Source organism: Camelus ferus, chromosome X, assembly GCF_009834535.1.
Source record: "Camelus ferus isolate YT-003-E chromosome X, BCGSAC_Cfer_1.0, whole genome shotgun sequence".
Taxonomy (NCBI): domain Eukaryota; kingdom Metazoa; phylum Chordata; class Mammalia; order Artiodactyla; family Camelidae; genus Camelus; species Camelus ferus.
In genome coordinates this window covers 49,719,433-49,740,062 of record NC_045732.1, presented here as the reverse complement: position 1 = coordinate 49,740,062, position 20,630 = coordinate 49,719,433, and the positions used below count along the sequence as shown (strand labels likewise).

The window sequence follows — 20,630 nt, the reverse complement described above, 5'->3', positions numbered from 1 at the left end:
AAAAAAAAAAAAAGTGTCCCTTTAAACACTGGTTTTTGCTGCATCCTCAAAATCTTGATAAGTTTTAATTTGAATTATCAGTGATACTTTTAATTTATCTTGAAACTTACTTCTTCATTGACCCATGTGTTTCTTAAAAGTATAGTGTTCTTTCCAAATACTGGCAAGGATTTTTCAAGCCATCTTTTTGTTATTGATGTACAGTTTAATTCCATTATGGTCTGAGAACATACTTTGCATTATTTCTATTCTTTATATTTGTTAAGGTATGTTTTTTGACCCAGAATGTGGTCTATTTGGGGAATGTTTCATATGACCTTGAGAAGAAGGGCATTCTGTTTTTTTGGAATGGAGTATTTTATAAATGTCAGTTAGATCAAGTGGATTGAGCATGCTGTTCAGATCAACTGTATCCTTATTGACTTTCTATCTGCTTGATGTATCTATTGCATACTTACTGATAGGGGGGTATGGACATCTTCAACTGCAATAGAACCTTGAAGTTCTATCATTTTCAGACTCAGGCAATTTAACACTCTATTGTTAGGTGAATACACATTAAGAACTGGTATGTCCTCTTGTAGAAATATCCATGATAATTTTCCTTGTCCAAAATCTGTTTAGTCTGAAATTAATATAGATATTCCAGTTTTTTGATTAGTTAACACAGTATATCTCTCCATTATTTTAAGCTTTTTAAGTCTTTTAATTAAATTGGACTTTGTAGACTACATATATTTTGGACTTGTTTGTCTACTCTGACACCTTTTAAAATTAATTTCTACCTTTTAATTAATGCACTTAATTACTCATATTTAATTGTTATTAATATAGTTGGATTAATATAAACTATATTTTAACTCTCTGTACATTTATTCTTTTTCTGCCCTCTCTAGTTTTAATTGAGAATTTTATTTGATTCCATTTTCTCTCTTCTATTGGCATATCATTAACTCTTTTAAAAAATTTAGTCCTTGTCCTAGAATTTGATATACATCTTAAGGTAATGTAAGTCCACCTCAAATAACAATATACACTTCATGTGTAGTGCAGGAATATAACAGAATCCCCCCCCTCCTCAAGTAACTTGTAACATTGCTATCATGCTTTTCACTTATCCCTATGTTATAATCATCAATACATTGCTGTGTTATTATTGCTCCAAACACATAATTATCTTTTCTATCAAATATGAATAAGAAAAATAAAATATATTTATGACATTTTTATTACTTTTCAGGCACTCTTCCTGTCTTTATATAGATTCAACTTTCTGACCCGCATTATTTTTCTTTTAAATAATTTAAAAACATATTTATTCCAAGGCATGTCTGCTGGTTTTGATTCCCTCATTTTTGTTGTATGGAAAAGCTTTTATTTTTATTCATTTTTGAAGGATAATTTTCCTGTATATAGAATTCTAGGTTGGCATTTTTTCTATTTTCCTTTCAAAACTTTAAATTTTTTGTTCTACTCTCTTCTTGCTTGTATTTTTACTGACAAATTTTCCACTGTTTTTTTTTAATTTCTTTTACCTATATGAAAGATGTTTACCCTCTAGCTACTTTTTAAGATTTTCTCTTTGCATTTTGTTTTCTGCAATTCGAATATGATATGCCTAGGTGCTTTGTTTTGTTTTTATTTACTCCTACTTGGTATACTCTGAGTTTCTGGTAGCCCTAATTTTTGTGTTACTGATTTTGGAAAATACTCTATTATTAAAATATTCCTTTTGGTTCGTTCTCTCATTCTTCTTCTGTTGTTCAAGTTATGTATTTGTTATGACTTTTGACATTATCTCACAATACTCAGATATCCTGTTCTGTTTTTCTTTCTCTTTTTTATTGAAGTATAGTTGATTTACAATATTACATTCACCTAATGTGTACAGCATAGTGATTCAGTATTTTTACACATTATACTCTGTTAAAAGTTATTACAAGATAGTGGCTAAAATGCCCTGTGCTATACAATATACACTTGTTGCTGTTTCTTCTTTTTTTCTCTTTTTAAAAATGGGGTATAGTCAATTTACCATGTTCTGTCAATTTCTGGTGTACAGCACAATTCTTCAGTCATACATGAATATATATACATTTATATATATATTTTTTTAATTTTCATATTCTTTTTCACCATGAGCTACTACAAGATGCTGAATGTATTTCCCTATGCTATACAGTATAAACTTGTTGTTTATCTATTTTATATATAGCAGTCAGTATCTGCAAATCTTGAACTCCCAGTTTATCCCTTCCCACTGCCCTCCCCCCTGACAACCGCAAGTCTGTATTCTATGTCTGTGAGTCTGTTTCTGTTTTATATATAAGTTCATTTGTCTTTTTTTTTTTTATATTCCACATATGAGTGATATCATATGGTATTTTTCTTTCTCTTTCTGGCTTACTTCGCTTACAATGACATTCTCCAGGGCCGTCCATGTTGCTGCAGATGGCATTATTTTATCATTTTTATTGCTGAGTAGTATTCCATTGTATAAATAAACCACTATTTCTTTATCTAGTCATCTATTGATAGACATTTAGGCTGTTTCCATGTCTCGGCTATTGTAAACAGTGCTGCTATGAACAGTGGGGTGCAGGTGTCATCCTGAAGTAGGGTTCCTTCTGGATATATGCCCAGGAGTGGGATTACTGGGTCATATGGTAAGTCTATTCCTAGTCTTTTGAGGAATCTCCATACTGTTTTCCACAGTGGCTGCACCAACCTGCATTCCCACAAGCAGTGTAGGAGGGGTCCCTTTTCTACACACCGTCTCCAGCATTTATCGTTTGTGGACTTTTGAATGATGGCCATTCTGACGGGTGTGAGGTGATACCTCATTGTAGTTTTGATTTGCATTTCTCTGATAATTAGCGATACTGAGCATTTTTCATGTGCCTATTGGTCATTTATATGTCTTCCTTGGAGAATTGCTTGCTTAGGTCTTCTGCCCATTTTTGGATTGGGTTGTTTGTTTTTTTCTTACTAAGTCATATGAGCTGTTTATGTATTCTGGAGATCAAGCCTTTGTCAGTTTCATCATTTGCGAAAACGTTCTCCCATTCTGTAGGTTGTCATTTTGTTTTGCTTATGGTTTCCTTTGCTGTGAAAAAGCTTGTAAGCTTAATTAGGTCCATTTGTTTATTCTTGCTTTTATTTCTGTTGCTTGTGTAGACTGCCCTAGGAAAACATTTTTGAGATGTATGTCAGATAATGTTTTGCCTGAGTTTTCTTCTAGGAGGTTTATTGTGTCTTGTCTTATGTTCAAGTCTTTAATCCATTTTGAGTTTATTTTTGTGTATGATGTGAGGGAGTATTCTAACTTCATTGATTTACATGCTGCTGTCCAGTTTTCCCAACACCATTTGCTGAAGAGATTGTCTTTATTCCACTGTATGTTTTTGCCTCCTCTGTCGAAGATTAGTTGACCAAAAGTTTGTGGGTTCATGTCTGGGCTCTCTATTCTATTCCACTGGTCCATATGTCTGTTTCTGTACCAGTACCATGCTGTTTTGATTACTGTAGCTCTGTAGTATTGTCTGAAGTCTGGGAGGGTTATTCCCCCAGCCTCATTATTTTTCTTCAGTAGTGCTTTGGCAATTCTGGGTCTTTTGTGATTCCATATAAATTTTATTATGATTTGTTCTAGTTCTGTGAAATACGTCCTGGGTCATTTGATAGGGATTGCATTACATCTGTAGATTGCCTTGGCAGTGTGACCATTTTAACAATATTGATTCATCCAATCCAAGAGCATGGGATATCTTTCCATTTTTTAAGTCTTCTTTAATTTCCTTAATCAATGCTTTGCAGTTCCCCATGTATAAGTCTTTCACCTCCTTGGTTAGATTTATTCCTATTTATTTATTCCTATTTATTACTTTGGGTGCTATTTTTAAAAGAGATTTTTTCTTTTGTTTCTTTTCCTGTTGATTCATCATTAGCGTAAAGAAATGCAACTGACCTGTTTTTTTCTTCTTTAATTATTTTTTTCTTTTTCTGTTATAGTTTGGAAAGTTTTATTAACCAGGCTCTCTGATTCTTTCCTTGGTTGTGTGTAGTCTACAGATGAACCCATCAAACATAATCTTTATTTGTTTTAAAGCATCTTTTATCCAAGATAGTGTTTTCATTTCCTTTATATTTTTCCAGTTTTATTGAGATATAATTGACATACAACACTGTATAAGATGTATAACATAATGATTTGACCTATATGCATCTTGAAATGATTACCATGATAGGTTTAATGAACATCTATCATCTCAAAGATACGACACCAAAGAAATAGAAGAAAAAGTTTTTCCTTGTGATAATTCCTTGATGGTAGAGGAGTGTCAATTATCTTTATCATATAGTACATCCCTAGTATTTATTTATCTTATAACTGGAAGTTTGTATTTTTTGACTACCTTCATCTAATTCCCCCTCCTACAACTCCATGCCTCTGGTAGCCACAGATCTGAACTCTTTTTTCTACGATGGTGTTTGCTTGTTTTTGAAGTATAATTGACCTCCAGCACTATGTTAGTTCCTGGTACACTGCATAATGATTCAGTATTTCTATGTATTTCAAAATGTTCACCATGATAAGTCTAGTTGTCACCTGTCACCATACAAAGATATTACAACATAATTAACTATATTCCCCACACTGTACATTTAATACCTGTGTCTCATTTATTTTGTAACTGAAAATGTTTGTACCTCATTATCTCCCTTACCTGTTTCTCTCTTTCTCCCAGCCCCCTCCCCTTTGGCAACCACCTGTTTGTTCTCTGTATGTATGACTGTCTTTGGCTGGGTTTGTTCATTTGTTTTGTTTCTTAGGTTCCACGTAAAAGTGAAATCATACAGTATTTGTCTTTCTCTTTCTGACTTATTTCACTTAGCATAATACTGTTTAGGTACATCCATGTTGTCACAAATGGCAAGATTACATTCTTTTTAATGACTGACTAATATTTCATTGTACATATACACCTTATTTTCTTTTCCATTTATCTATTGATGGGCACTTAGGTTGATTCCATATCTTGGCTATTGTAAATAATGCTGCAATGACCATAGGGGTGCATATATCTTTTCTAATTAGTGTTCTTATTTTCTTTTGATAAATGCCCAGAAGAAAAATTGTTTGATCATATATTTCTAATTCTTTTTGAGGAATCTCCATAATGTTTTCCATAGTGCCTGTACCAATTTACATTCCCACCATTAGTGCATGAGGGTTCTCCATATAATTGCCAACACTGGTTATTTGTTATCTTTTTGATAATGGCCATTCTGACAGGTGGAGGTGATATCTCATTGTGGATTTGATTTGCATTTCCCTAATAGTAATGATGAGCATATTTTCATGTTCCCATTGGTCATCTGTATATCTTTGCTGGAAAAATGTCTATTCAAGTCCTCTTCCATTTTTAAAATCAGGTTCTTTGTTACTTTGATGTTGAGTTGTATTAATTCTTGTTATATTTTCAATATTAACCCCTTGTCAGATATACTGCTTGCAAATATCTTCTCCTAGTCAGTAGGTGACTTTGTTTTTGTTTCCGTTTTGTTTGTTTTGTTTTTGGTAGTTTCCTTCACTGTGCAAAAGCTTTTTAGTCTGATGTAGTCCCACATATTTTTGCTTTTATTTCCTTTGCCTGATGAGACACATCTGAAAAAAGTATCCCTAAGACCAGTGTCAAAGAGTGCACTGCTTATGATTTTGTCTAGAAGTTTTATGGTTTCAAGTATTATATTTAAGTCTTGAATCCATTTTGAGTTTATATCTGTGTATGGTATGAGAAAGCAGTCCAGTGTGATTCTTTTGCATGAAACTGTCCAATTTTTCCAGCACTATTTATGGAAGAGGTTGTCTTTTCCCAATTGTATATTTTTGCCTCCTTTGCCATAGGTAGGTTGTCCATATAAGAGTTGGTCCATTTTTTATTTCTCTATTCAGTTCCATTGATCTATGTGTCTGTTTTTGTGCCAGTACCATACCGTTTTGATGACTGCAGATTTGTAGTATAGTTTGAAATCAAGGCCTGTGATACCTCCTATCTTGTTTGACTTTCTTGAGCTTGTTTTGGCTGTTTAGAGTCTTTTGTATTTCCACACAAAATTTAGAACAATTTGTTCTAGTTCTGTGAAAAATGGCAGTGATGTTTTGTAAGCATTACATTGAGTCTATAGATTGCCTTGGGAAGTATGGACATTTTAATAATATTAAGTCTTCCAATCTATGAACATGATATATATTTCCAACTGTTTGTGATGTTTTCAATTACTTTCATCAGTGTCTTAGAGTTTTCAGAGTACACAACTTTTAGATCCTTGGTTAGATTTATTCCTAGGTATTTTATTCCTTTTGACGTGACTGTAAATGGGATTTTGTTAAATTCTCTTTCTAATAGTTTGTTGTTAGTGTATAGAAATGCAACAGATTTCTGTATACTAATTTTGTACCTCACAATTTACTGAATTCTTTGGTAACTTCTAATATTTTGGGGCATCTTTAGGATTTTCTGTGTATAATATCATGTCATCAACAACAGTGCCAGTTTTACTACTTCCCTTCCAATTTGGGTTCTGTTTATTTTACTTGTCTGAATGCTGTGGCTAGTACTTCCAATAATATATTGGAAAAAATGGCCAGAGTGGGCATTCTCATCTTGTTCCTGATTTTAGTTGAAATGCTTTCAGCTTTTCACCATTGAATACGATGTTAGCTGTGGGCTTGTCATATATGGCCTTTATTATGTTGACGTAGGTCCCCTCTATACCCATTTTTTGAGAGTTCTTATCATAAATAGATGTTTAATTTTGTGAAAACATTTTCTGCATCTATTGAGGTGATCGTATGGTTTTTATTCTTCAGTTTCTTAATGTGATGTATCACATTGGTTGATTTGCAGATATTGAAACTTAATTACATCCCTGGGATAAACAACTCTTGATGATGGTATATGATCTTTTTAATGTAATGTTGGATTTGGTTTGCTAATATTTTGTTGAGGACTTTCACACCTAAATTTGTCGGTGATATTGGCCTGCGACTTTCACTTTTTATGGGATCTTTGTCTGGTTTTTGTATCAAGCTGATCCTTGACTAATAAAATGAGTTCATGAGCTCCTGAAATGAAGGACTGAACTGGGCGATTATTTTGTGATTGAGAAGAGTGGGGCATTCAGCTGTGCTAAGGAGAAAGAGAAGGAGGCAGCTTCTGTCCATGGTCCAGTGGACCTCCCCTCCCCACCCCTGTGACCACTCCTGGCTGTCTGCTCCTTCCAGATCTGTCTGGTCCTGGTTTGCATGCCTGGTCATGGGATGTCCAGAACTGCATTTCTGATTATGACTATGCTGTGTGTTCAAAAGGAGCAGGTCTGCCCACCAGGAGGAGCGCAGACCTGGAACCTGGAGGGGTTTCTAGAAAGAGACTGTAAATGGAGCAGGAGAGGAATGTCAAGAGAGGGAAGGAAAGGTGCTTTCCTCAAGGAGGGGAGCAACCACCAGGGTGTTGGTCACCTCTCTCTCAGCCCCTATATTTTGTATCCACCTGAGAGGATAACCTAGACAAAATATATATGTATTTGTGTGTATACATGCGTGCGTGCGTGCACGCGCACATGCGCACGCGCGCGCACACACACACACACACACACACACACACACACACACATCCCACATACACAGCTGCAAATCACCTCTAGCTGCTGTGGGGTGGAGAATGATGAGTGTCTGACTTTTTCAAACAAAAGTCACGGTAATAGACAAGGTTCTGTCTATTCTCCCTTTTCTCCTTCTCCTCTATTTCTTCCTATTTATTTCCACCACCTCCTCCTTTTCTCCCCCTCCTGCTCCTATTTCTCTGTCTTCTTCATCCTCCTCCTCCTTGTCCTTCTCCTCCTTCTTCTTCTCCCTCTCTGTTTCCTTTGCCCCATATTCCCTCTCCCTTCTTTCCTCTCTCCTTTGTTTTTTCCATTCCTTAATAACAGCTCCAGCACTCCTTTAGTTGTACACTTAGGACCTCATTCCACCTCCACCCTCCTCTCCAGATACCTATATTCAGCTAAGCATTGCAGAGCCCCCTGGTCATGCCTCCTCTTTCCTGTTGTCACCATTTCCCTGGTTGATATTAAGTGTCTTACCTCTGAAACCAGCTTCTGAGATTTCCCCAGTCCCCTACATTCTTGATATACTTACCAAAGAAATTCTTGTAGAACTTTCCAATCCTTTTGACACATCAGACTAGTCCATTATAGGCCCCCTCTGATTTCCCATTACCTTCTGTTTTTCACTCTTTCCATGTCAATTCTGACCACAGTCATCATCATATTCTCCTTCTGTACTTTAAAATCTTTCTCATTAGAGCTATGTAACCTTTTCCCACAGTCAGAAGGAGGGGCACCAGGACCCTTCAGGAAAGTGGGTAGGGGATACCCATGTCCCATCACATCCCCTGACACCCACGTGTGAGCATACTCTCCCCATGGTTTATTTCTAGAGAAGTCCCACGTACATAGTAAGCACTCTTACTGCTGTCTGGCACTCCTGCTAGACAGAGCCCTGGCATGGTCGTCATAAGTCCTGAGATCCACGCACAGCTTTGCCAGTAACCCCGTGTCTGAATTTGGGGATGTCATTTCCTCACCCTGAGTGTCCTAGTTTCCCCATCTCTACACTGATTGTTGCCCCTTAGACATCTGCAAATTAGTGTCGTGCTCCTCTTGGTTATCTCTGTGTATCATTTCCAGACATCGCTCAAGGAAAGGACTATTTCCAATGAAAATCTCAGTAATAGACAAGGAGGTGTTTGTCTCTCTCCTTTCTTCCTTTGTTCCTTTTTCCCCCTCCCCCTGTTATCGGCACCAATGCCCTCTCGCCACGTAGGTGAGAAACGTTCCCATCCTAGCTCACAAACCCTGCAGAATTCCTTGTTAAAGTGCTCTCTTCCCTGTTGCCACTGTCCATGCCCTAGTTCTCAAAGTACTCACTGTTTACCTGGTCTGTGTTAAAAGCCAGGAGAGTTGGCGTTCTCATCCCAAAGGGACCATGTGGCCCTGGACAGGTTGCTTCCCTTCTCTGGTTCATCTCTTTGTCAGTAAAATGAAGGGTTTGACCATGTTGGTCTCCAAGTGGAAGCTGACTGAGGTTGTATAGAGAGCTCTGGCGTGGTCACCAAGAACTCTGAACTCCAGTCACAGCTCTACCACTAGCCTAGCATGTGATTCAGTTCCAGTCCCATCCCACTTCTCAGCTTCAGTTTCCCATCTGAACAGCTGTGACTGACAATTGAGGGCTCCTTGGTTTCTGCAAATAAAGACTTGTGCCCCTAACCTGCCTGTGTACTTCCAAAATCCGTACCCTGAGATGCTGAGCACACGAAATATTTTCTTAACCTCTGGAATACTTCTTGGAAATGTCTCTAGTACGAAGAGAATTTTCCCTTTTGTTAGATGCATTATTTTCCCTGATAAGACTTCAGCTCCTTCTGCCTTGGGTCCTGGGGGCCTGTATTTATGGGCTTTTAATGACAAAAGGCTATCAATTAGTGTAATTAGAGTATTCTCATTTTCAGTCTTAGCCCTCTCCCCACGCTGTCCCCTCCCACATCAGGGTCCCTCTTATTTTAACGTAGTGAGCAGAGCTCTTGGCTGCATCACCACAGCAACCAGAAGCTTGGGCCAATTAAGCCATGACTGAGTCATTAGACACCTAAGCAGATTACAGAGTCCAGAATACTGGATAGAGGAGAGAGGCTGACAGGAAGGAAAACAAGGCACATCTAAGCAGGAGAGACGTGGGCAGCTGAGTAGCTGAGGGCTGCAAACCATTCCCCACCTCAAGTCCCTGGGGACCACGGGCCTGGGGTGTAAGACATGGCACGTGGTCTCAATCACCAGGCCAGAAGGTGGGGCAACCAGGCTCCTCCCCCGCTCAGAAAAGTAAGTCTTGATAACTCCCTGCCAACATGCCCCAAACACAGGGATCTGGTACTGGATTTTTAAATAAAATTCAGTCACAGGCAGAGGAAATTACTGAGTTCACCCTGAGTCGCAGTCTTGTGGTGCTTTCTGTATCCTGCAAATACTCTGTGCAAGTTTGTCTAACAAAAAAAGCCTCTTCCTTCCTGTTTGAGGCTCCCTTTTCCCAGTCAAAGCCCCCTGCTGCCCTGGCCTCCTTTAATTAATGAGCCTTTAATCACAAAGGGCTATCAATTAGTGTAATTAGGATATTCATATTACAGTTCTTCTTCCCTCCCCACTGAGGCCGGCCACTCCCCTTTCCAGCTCCCTTTTAATTTTATCTAGTGAAGAAACGCTCTTGGCAGGATTGCCATAGCAACCAAGCCACCAGGCCGATTAGGCCATTGAGGATCTGGACACTGACACTCAAAGCTGATTAGGAGTCTTGAAACTTGAAGGCAGAGCAAGACTGCTAGAATGAAAACAAAGAGGTCTTAGCTTCAGAGAAGGGGCAGCTGAGCTCTTCAGGGCTTCAGCCAACCCTCCACCCCTAACTCCGTCTTTACCCCCTGAATTCTTTAGGGAAGGAGAAGGAGAGAGGCGGGTGTGAGAGGGGACTGGCCCTCCTAAGGATGAAAGTCTGGGTTTGGACATAAGAGCTTATGCCCTTAGGCTAACCCTTGCCAGGTCCCAAAATGCACGCCTGTAGCATGCCCTCCCCATTGGGCATCCTCACTTCCTAATAAGTTCCCTGGCACATAGTAGGTACTCGAGTGCTTGCTGCCCAACAGTCCCACTAGACAGAGCACTACAAGATAGAGCACAATGAGAACACCTTGGAATGTGGGCAAGTGAAGACTCTGTACTCCAGTGGATTTTTCTGGGAAATGACACTAACAAAAAGCATATGTCATCTGGTTTAAGGCTCCCTGTTCACAGTCTGGCTCCTCTGCCTTTTGGTGATCATGGTGGTACCGCTTGGTGGGGGGAGGGGGGACAGTGAGGGTGGATTCAGGCTGTTAGTCACCAAAGGCTCTCAGAGTTTAGGTTATTCTCACTGGCAAGATGTTCCTCCTCCCTCTCAACATCCCCCTCTACAGTCACAGGCTCCCACTATTTTTCACTGAGAGAGCAAAGCTTTGGTCTGCATCACCATAGCAACCGGAAGCCAGACAGAATAGGAGGGTGAGACAGCCATTTGACACCAAAGCTTAGTGTGGTGTCTGTTGGAGAGGCCTTGACTTTTGGGAGGAAAGTACTTTAACTGTTAGCTGGAGAGAAGTCGGCCACTAGGCTTCTCAGTGGTCCAACACACTCTCACCACATCCTTCATTCCTGTGCCTGCAGGTGAGGAGGGGTATCCAGAACCACCTTTGTTCCCTGTGGAAGCCAAGTCCTGTGTTTGCACCAGAATATGCGTGCTCTGCCCTAGCCCCTGGCAAGAGTACCAAGGACCAGATACACCCCTACCGCACCTTGTTACCAAACAAACACACATGAGTGAATATGTACCTGTTCCATGTGTGCATTCCCATGACTGCACCTCCTGTGCCTGGAACAGTGTCAGAAATATGGTCGGGGACATTGATGCAAACGCATACACTTCCCCAGTCCACTCACTCCATCTCAGGCACTGAAGTTCACATCTTTATCTTCTTTCCTCAAGCCTCCATCTACTAGTCGAATGGCCACAGTCTGGGTTGTTGACACTGAAAACATGAAAGGAAAGACCTTACAAAGCTTTCCACCTGCCTGCATCTGAGACTAGATACTCTGCCTTCCTTCTTGTCGCTATGGATGAACAGTCCACACTCGTATCAAACCCCAGCCTTTCAGTTGGGCAGTAGATTCTACCCATTTATGATGAGTAAATGCAGGGCCACAGCAGTGCTCCCAAGGCTCTCTCCCACATCGCCAATTAGCGCTTCCTTGCTGGACGATTCGCATCAGTACACAAACACTCTGGGAATTCCCTCATCTTAAAAAGAAACAAGAAAGAGAGAAACAAACAAAAACCCCACCTTAACTGCACAATCCCCTCTATCTACACCACCAGCATCTCTCTCTATTTGCCCTTTACAGCAGACCTCCTAAAAATCATTATCTCTTTTTGATATTTCCACTTCCTCTATTCCCATTTTCTCTAAAACCACCTCAAGCAAGCATTTGTTCCCACCAATCCAGTGAAACAGCTCTTCTCAAGGCCTCCAACGACCTGCACGCTGCTGAATCCATTGGTCATTTCTCAGTGCTGGTATTTCTTGACTGATCAGTAGCACCTGGCACTGTTGATCACTTCCTCCTCCCTGCAATACTTTCTTCACTTGGTTTACAGGGCATTTCTGTCCCTTGGCTGCCATTCTGCCTCAGGGTCTGCTACTTTTCAATGTCCTGACTGGTCACTCTGTGTCTCCTTGACCTCTCTGCATTGAAGTGCTCTAGGTTTTGACTCTCAGGTTTCTTCCCTTCCCTACCTATGCTCACTTCCTGCAAAATCACACATAGTTCCATCACTTTGATCCCATGCGTAAATAGAAGAATCACATATTGGTATTTCAAGCGCAGTCTTATCCCTGAACTGCAGGCTCATATATCCAGTTGCTTGCTCAACATTGCCTCTTGGATGTCGAATATTCACCTCAAATTAAAATTTATCATACACAGAGCAAAGCCCTTGATTCCCCCTCCCATAAACCTGCTCCTCCTATCATTTCCCCCATCTTAGGGCATAGAAACTCCATCCTTGTACTTGTTCACGTCAAAAATCCTTGGAAGCACCGTTGGATTCCTCTCATTCTCACCCACATTCGTGGATACTGTCCTTCTGCCTTCAGCATAGACTCCAGATCCTCACACTTCTCCACATGTACCACCCTGATACAATCTACCACCATCTGCTACCTCTGTTATTGCAATACCCTCCTACTTGGACCACTGTTACTATATTACCTCTACTATCGCCACACCAGACTAAGCCTTTACTATGTGTCACTTCTCTGCTCAGAACCCTCCAGTGGTTTCCTGTCACGCACATTCTATGGCCTCCTAAACGCTGTAACATCCCATTAACTCCTAACTCATCTCCTGTTAAAATCCTTTCCTTTGCAAGGTTCCAGACAAAGGAGCATTCTTGCTGTTCCTTGAACACCACAACCAGGGGAGGAAAAGGTGTTACCACAGACCTAGTGCTGAGGGCTGTGCTTCTCTGCAGCCCAGAAGCAGGACAGGGCTTTTTGCATTAAAGTGTCCATGGGGGTGTGGCACGGTGAAGAAGGAGCATATTGGTGGGGACCCTCTGCCCAAGGGCCTGGCCTCCAGATACTGGGATGAGGGGGCATGAGAGAGTCCCACCCTGAATATCTACGTATATGAGCAATCTTAGTAATGTCAGTTCTCTTTCAACAACCCAGCCAGCAGACGAGTTACACATTTACATACATGTGCTGGCATGTTGACTTCTCATAGCCTTGCACACGTGATTAAATGTTTCTGGGAGAAACGTTTTCTCCCTAAACCTCATGCAAGCTTGTGGAAGCCCATTTTGTTCCAATGACTTTGCATGTGGATGACGGAGACTATTGTGGTATTAGATGGCAGGCTGTATGCACACAGCGGAGGATCTATATGTGCAGGCTTAGAAGTGCAATCACACACATCCATGCCAGCCCAGCCTTGCCCTCTTTGTGCTTTGAGTTGACCTGCAATGAGACATTTCAGAGTGGTGACAACTGTAGCCAACTGTAGAGTCATTCAAATTCAAATCTTTAAAATTGTCCTATAGAACAAATGAAACTCATCCTCAAGGCAAGTCATGGGTTTTCTACCCCCTGTAAAAGCAAAGGAAGCCAGGGTCAAACCAGAGATGACAGCTACACAAAGGTAGTTTTACAGCAAATGTTGTACAGCCTGCCCAGAAGACAAGCCCTGTATGTTCTTAGTTTCCTTTTGCCCCATTTCCAATTCTCTTCACTCTATGGTTGGAACTGCCCGGCAACCATAGACTGTTAGAATCATAGGCTATAGTGTGGAAAGACAACTAGAACGGGGGTGGGAGGTCACGGGTCGTCGGTTTGAGTCTTAAAATTGCCCCACCTTACCCTTTGCCCTCAGGCATTTCTCTTTGCTCCCTGAAATCTGGGAATCTCCACTTGCAAAATGAGAGGACTGGGTTTGTGGCAGATAGCATTGCACTATATGATCTCCAGATGTCTCATGTGGGTCAAACATTCTCTGAGCCACTAAAGTATCACTTGACAGGAAACGCTCTAGCAGGTTTGGGGGGCTTTGGATTTTCAGCTCTGCTAGAATATATTGGCCAAAATATTAGATCCTATCTGTTTGGCCAAGGGATTGTTATCAAGTTTGTATTGTGACTGTCAAAGGACAAACCACTTAGGCCTTCACCTAGGCAGCTGAAGAAATTTACCCAAGCAAGAAGGAGCATCAGGATCTGGGCCAATAGCCTTCAGGTTGGAGGAGGCCCCAACAGCTGCCTCTGTTCAGTAAGGCCAATGCATGCCTCACGGTCAGCAGTGTAGAGGAGAAAAGTAATGGGTTGAATTCTGAGCTGACTACTCCATCACTACTCACACCCTTCTCTTCTCTCTGGAGTAGCTAAGTAACTAGCAGCGGTGAAAGACAGAGAAACAGAGTCTACTGTGAAAATGATAAATCACTGTAGAGAGAGGAAAGGGAGAATGGGTAGCTAAATGGTAAGTCCCTCAAATTCTTCCCTAGCTATTTATATAGTAGGAATTTTTAACTCTCACACATTCGATTTGGTGATTTAAGTTTTCCTAGATAATTCCTTCTTTAATCTAGGTTTTCAAATACATTTGCATAGCGCTTTCTTTTTTGTCTCTCAATTTCTTCTCTACTGCTGCATTAAAATCAAACAAAGAAACACACAAAAATTACCTGCATGTCCCAATTTATAAAGAACATAGTATGAGTGACAGTGTAAAGTGCAGTTTCAAGGAATTAGAAATTAAAAATTTGAATTGAGATCCAAGTGAGAGTAACCCATTTGCTTCAGTTCTCTAAACTGTAATGGCCTTTGGGTTTTCAGGTTCCAAATTAACAATCATTCAGGATCTATAAAATATCTCAGGCCTCTGGTCCTGTGTAACCCCAAGGCCTCATCAGAAAAAAGCTGTGAGTTGCAAAAAAACAGGGGCAGGGGAAGCACCTCTCCCCATGACCAGGGCCTCTTCCAGCCACAATCAATTATCAATAAAGTCTGTACCACTCCCAGAGTCCTAGACCTCTCCTCCAGTCTCACTGACTCACTGAGAGCTCTTAAAGTGATTCCTGAACTTAAACTAATGGCCCACCCTGTCCCCAGTCCTTGATGAATAAACTTCTTCCCAAGTCAGACACCAGGGCAGAGTCCGTGTTGTCACAGCACTGCACGCACCTTTGAGATTTGTTCATTTGTTTGTGCATTCAGTGCAAAATGGATGGATCACTTTCTCCATGGTGGATATTGGACGAGAGCCCGGACATGAACTGGTGAGCAAACCCATGTGTGGCTTTGTCTTAAAATTCTCTCTGCCCTCAGATCCATCTCTTTGTAATACCTTCTCATATTAACCTTATTAATTTATATAACAGTTGGTGTATCTATATCGGTGAGTGTCTCTTTATGTAACCTCCTAGTTGCTGTCATTATAACTGCCTCAACAAGAACTAAATGTTCTGGTTTTTTTCCAGTTTGGTGACTGAGGCATCCAATGTGTGTGTTCCTCCAATATTCATTCCCTCCTCCACCCCCAGCATAGAGAACGATTCCTGTCTAGGAATTATACGTGTGTTATCAATAGCAATGGGAGATATTGTTACTACTTGCCATCTGCTCGTGCTCCCTTGCATTTCCTGATATTTTTTTCCACCAAGCTCTTTATGAGAAATTATATTTAAAATAATATTTAGAGTTTTGATAAATCGAGAGTTCTGACAAAGAGGTACTTAAGCAAATGAGAAATAGATAGTTGATGGATCATATGGTAAGTCTATTCCTAGTCTTTTGAGGAATCTCCATACTGTTTTCCACAATGGCTGCACCAAACTGCATTCCCCTCAACAGTGTAAGAGGGTTCCCTTTTCTCCACAGCCTGTCCAGGATTTATCATTTGTTGACTTTTGAATGATGGCCATTCTGACTGGTGTGAGATGATACCTCACTGTGGTTTTGATTTGCATTTCTCTGATAATAGCAATATTGAGCATTTTTTCATGTGCCTGTTGGCCATTTGTATGTCTTCATTGGATAATTGCTTGTTTAAATATTATGCCCTTTTATGGATTGGGTTATTTGCTTTTTTCTTATTTAGTTGTATGATCTGTTTATATATTCTGGAAATGAAGCCCTTGTCAGCCTAAACTTTTGCAAATATTTTCTCCCATTCTTTAGGTAGTCTTTTTGTTTTGCTTATGTTCCTTTGCTGTGCAAAAGTTAATAAATTTAATTAGGTCCCATTTGTTAATTTTTCTTTTATTTTTATTTTTCGGGTAGACTGTCGTAGGAGAACATTGCTGAGATTTATGTGGGATAATGTTTTGCCTATATTTTCTTGTAAGAATTTTAGAGTGTCTTGTCTTATGTTTAAGTCTTCGTGCCATTTTGAGTTTATTTTTGTGTATGGTGTGTGGGAGTGTTCTAATTTCATTGATTTACATGATGCTGTCCAGTTTTCCCAATACCATTTTCTGAAGAGACTGCCTTTATTTCATTGTATATTTGTCTCCTTTGTCAAAGATTATTTGATTGTAGATCTGTGAGCTCATTTCTGGGCTTCCTGTTCTTTTCCATTGATACTTATGTCTGTTTTTATGCCAGTACCATGCTGTTTTGATTATTGTAGCTTTGTAGTATTCTCTGAAGTCTGGGAGGGTTATTCCTCCAGCTTCATTCTTTTCTTCAGTAATGCTTTGGCAATTCTGGATCTTTTGTGATTCTGTATAAATTTTATTATGATTTGTTCTAGTTCTCTGAAATATGTCCTGGGGAATTTGATAGGGATCCCATTAAATCTGTGGATTTCTTTGGGTAGTATGGCCATTTTAACAATATTGTTTCTTTCAGTTCAAGAATATGAGATATCTTTCCATTTCTTTAAGTCATCTTTAACTTCCTTAGTCGATGTTTTGCATTTCTCTGTGTATGTCTTTCACTTCCTTGGTCAGATTTATTCCTAAGTGTTTTATTTTATTTTTTTGGATGCAATTTTAAAAGGGATTGTTTCTTTACTTTCCTTTTCTAATATTTCATTGTTAGTGTAAAGGAATGCAACTGATTTCTGTATGTTAATCTTGTATTCTGCTTCCTTGCTGATTTCACTTATCAGCTCTAGCAGTTTTTGTGTGCAGCCTTTAGGGTTTTCTATAAATAGTTTCATGTCATCCCTTATAGTGGCAATTTTACTTCTCCTCTTCCAATTTTTATCCCTTTTATTCCTTTTTCTTGTCTGATTGTTATCACTAGGACTTCCAATACTATGTTGAACAGAAGTGGTGAGAGTGGGCACTCTTGTCTTTTCCCAGATTTTAGGGGGAAGGCTTTCAACTCTTCACTTTTGAGTATTATGTTCACTTTCAGTTTGTAGTAAATAGGTTTTCTTATTTTTGAGGAAAAATTCTCTATTCTCACTTTGGTTAGTTTTTATCATAAATGGGTTTTGAATTATATCAAATATTTTTCTGCATGGGTTGAGATGATGATGTGATTTTTTTTCTTTCTTTTGTTGATGTGGTGTATCACATTGATTGATTTGTGTATGTTGAACGATCACTACATCTGTGGGATGATCCAACTTAATTGTGTATGATCTTTCTTATGTGTTGTTGGTTTCTGTTTGCTAATATTTTGTTGAGAACTTTTGCATCTATGTTCATGAATAATACTGGCCTGTAATTTTCCTTTTTGGTAGTGTCTTTTTGTGGTTTTGGTATCAGGGTGATGGTGGCTTCATAGAATGAGTTTGGGTGTGTCCCTCCTCTTCAATCTTTTGGAAGAGTTTGAGGATTGGTATGCGTTCTTTTTATGTTTGACAGAACTCCCCAGTGAAGCCATCTGATACTGGAATTTTGTTTGCAAAGAAGTTTTTTTTTTTAAATTGAAGTATATAATCATTTTACAATGTTCTGTCAATTTCTGGTGTGCAGCATAATGTTTCAGTCATACATTATTCATTTTCATATTCATTTCATTATAGGTTACTATAAGATATTGACTATAGTTACCTGTGCTATACAGTATAAACTTCTTGTTGATCTATTTTATATGTACTAGTTGGTATCTGCAAATCTCTAACTCCCAATTTATCCCTATGTACCGCCCTTACTGGGGAGCTGAGACTTTCATTTCAATGAGCAATAAGAAAGCCCCATACCTGTGGTGTCAGTGGAGATCATGTAGAGACTATGGACTCCCACCCCCTACCCAGTGATAATGAATGAGTTGTATCAGAACTCAAATGCCCAAATGTCCAGATTTCAATTGAAAATCACATGACATTCAAAGAAGCCAGAACATCTCAATCTAAAAAAAAAAAAAAAAAACAATTAAAAAATGACAACACTATGATGATACGGATGATAGAATTATCTGACATGGATTTTTAGGGAATCATAATAAAAATGCTTCAATGAACAATGACACATGCTTGAAACAAATGAAAACATAGAAAGTATAAGCAAAGAAATAGAAGATATAAGTAAGAAACAAATGGAAATTTTATAACTGAAAAATACAATAACTGAAATTTAAAAACTCAATACATGGGATGCTCAGGATAATGGAGAGGACAGAAGATAAAATCAGTGAACTTGAGGATAGATAAAAAGAATTTTCCCAATCTGGACAACAGACAAAAATGGACTAACAAAACCCCCAGAAAACAAATCTATAATATTCTTGTCATCAGATGCCCAGATGGAGAGAATATGGAGGGTGAGGCTGCAAAATATTAAAGAAATAAAGGCTGAAATTTTCCCACATTTGCTGAAATATGTAAACCTATAAATTCAAGAAGAAGTGTGAACTACAAACAGGATAAACAGAAAGAAACCCATACCATGACAAGTCAGAGCTAGTCTTCTAGAAAGTAAAGACAATAAAATCAGATAGCAGCCAGAGAGAAATGAAGCATTATCTATAGGGCACAAGCAATTCAAATGATAGCAGATTTCTCACCAGAAACCTGTAGTGATCAGAGAATTTACTTAAATACTACAAGTTCCTGGATGAATATGTGCCAAAAATATACCAACTTCCTGAACTGGTCAAAAAGTTTCTAACTTACTAAGGATGCTTAAACACAACCTTGTTCCCAATAAGATGTAATACCAGTCCAAGGGCAATGTTTAGGTAGTCAGATTAAAAGATAAAAAGTAACAGACTAAATGATAAAAATAAATAGAAAAATATGTGCTTGGATATCAGAAGCCACAAACAGCATGAGTAATAGATTTGGTAGTATTACTTCAGGGAAGTCACTAAACAAATAAACAAATGACCAAACAAACAACAACCAGCCCCAAGGGGTGATATTCAGAATTGCTATATATCACATCAAAACTACATAGTTTTCAACAATAATAATGAGAAATGCAAAGAAATAGGTAATTGTCATACACACATGGTTAGGGAAAGGCACATAATAGAAGTTGCCTTTGAGGGGCCCAAATGGTGGACTGAGGATAAAAATATTTCAGAATAATCATTACAAGTATGCTTTTAAAACATGCTTATAAAATCAAAGGATATTAAATGGCAATGCCTTTTTAATAGAGAATATTAATACAGAGACATAAATTGAGAAAAAAGAATCAAATTGAAATTCTGGCATTGAAAACTACAATATCTGAGATAGGAGGTTTACTAGATAGGTTCCACAGAGAATTCGAGGTGGCAGAAGTAAAAAGAGGCAAACATGAAGATAGGTAAAATTGGAACTATTAAGTCAGGGAGCAGTAAGATAAAACAATAAAGAAAAGTGAAGAGAACCAAATATACCTGTGACACATCATCAAGCCTTCAACAAAAGCCTACTGGCATTACAAAGAGAGAGAGAAAGTTGCAGAAAGAATATATTAAGAAATAATGGACAAGAATTTCCAAAGTTTGAAAATTTCAACCCATACAACTAAGAAGCTCAACAAAATACAAGATAAATTCAAAGACATACCTAGGTACCATGAAACTTAACTTTGGAAAGACAAAGATAGAGAGGGTATCTTGAAAGAAGCAAAAGTCAAGAAATTCATCATTTATAAGGGGTCCTCAGTAAGATTAACAGCTGATTTCTTATCATAAATTATGGACGTCAGAATGCAGTAAGATAACATATTCAAATACTGAAAGAGAAAGGCAGATAAGGAAGAATTCTACATTGAGCAAAGCTATAGTTTGAAAATACAGGAAAGTCTGACTTCTGTGAATATAGCGAGGTAGGGAGCACTGAGAGTCTGTCTATCCACAGAAACACCAAGAAACCTGACAAAACCTATCACATTCAATTTTACCAGAACTCTGTAAAATAGTGAAAGGTTTATAGCAACCAACCAAGTGTTTAATGAACAAAAAGACAACTAAAACCTAATAGAAGAGCTTTGTGGTATTTTAACTTAACCTTGTCCTGATGTGTCCACAGTTTTGAAGATGGCAG

The 20,630-nt window shown here is 38.8% G+C and overlaps 2 long non-coding RNA genes across 2 annotated transcripts in view; one reads left to right on the top strand and one right to left on the bottom strand.

Moving 5' to 3' along the window:
• Positions 1–9,196, top strand: part of LOC116661950 — a 246,904-nt gene extending 237,708 nt beyond the window's left edge. Inside the window, exons 3-4 of the long non-coding RNA XR_004317910.1 lie at positions 7,373–7,378; positions 9,181–9,196. This is a non-coding gene — a long non-coding RNA (uncharacterized LOC116661950). The remainder of the gene's footprint in view (positions 1–7,372; positions 7,379–9,180) is intronic.
• The window catches only part of LOC116661947, a 368,086-nt gene extending 358,887 nt beyond the window's left edge, over positions 1–9,199 (bottom strand). Inside the window, exon 1 of the long non-coding RNA XR_004317907.1 lies at positions 9,184–9,199. This is a non-coding gene — a long non-coding RNA (uncharacterized LOC116661947). The remainder of the gene's footprint in view (positions 1–9,183) is intronic.
• Between the last annotated feature and the right edge of the window lie 11,431 nt (positions 9,200–20,630).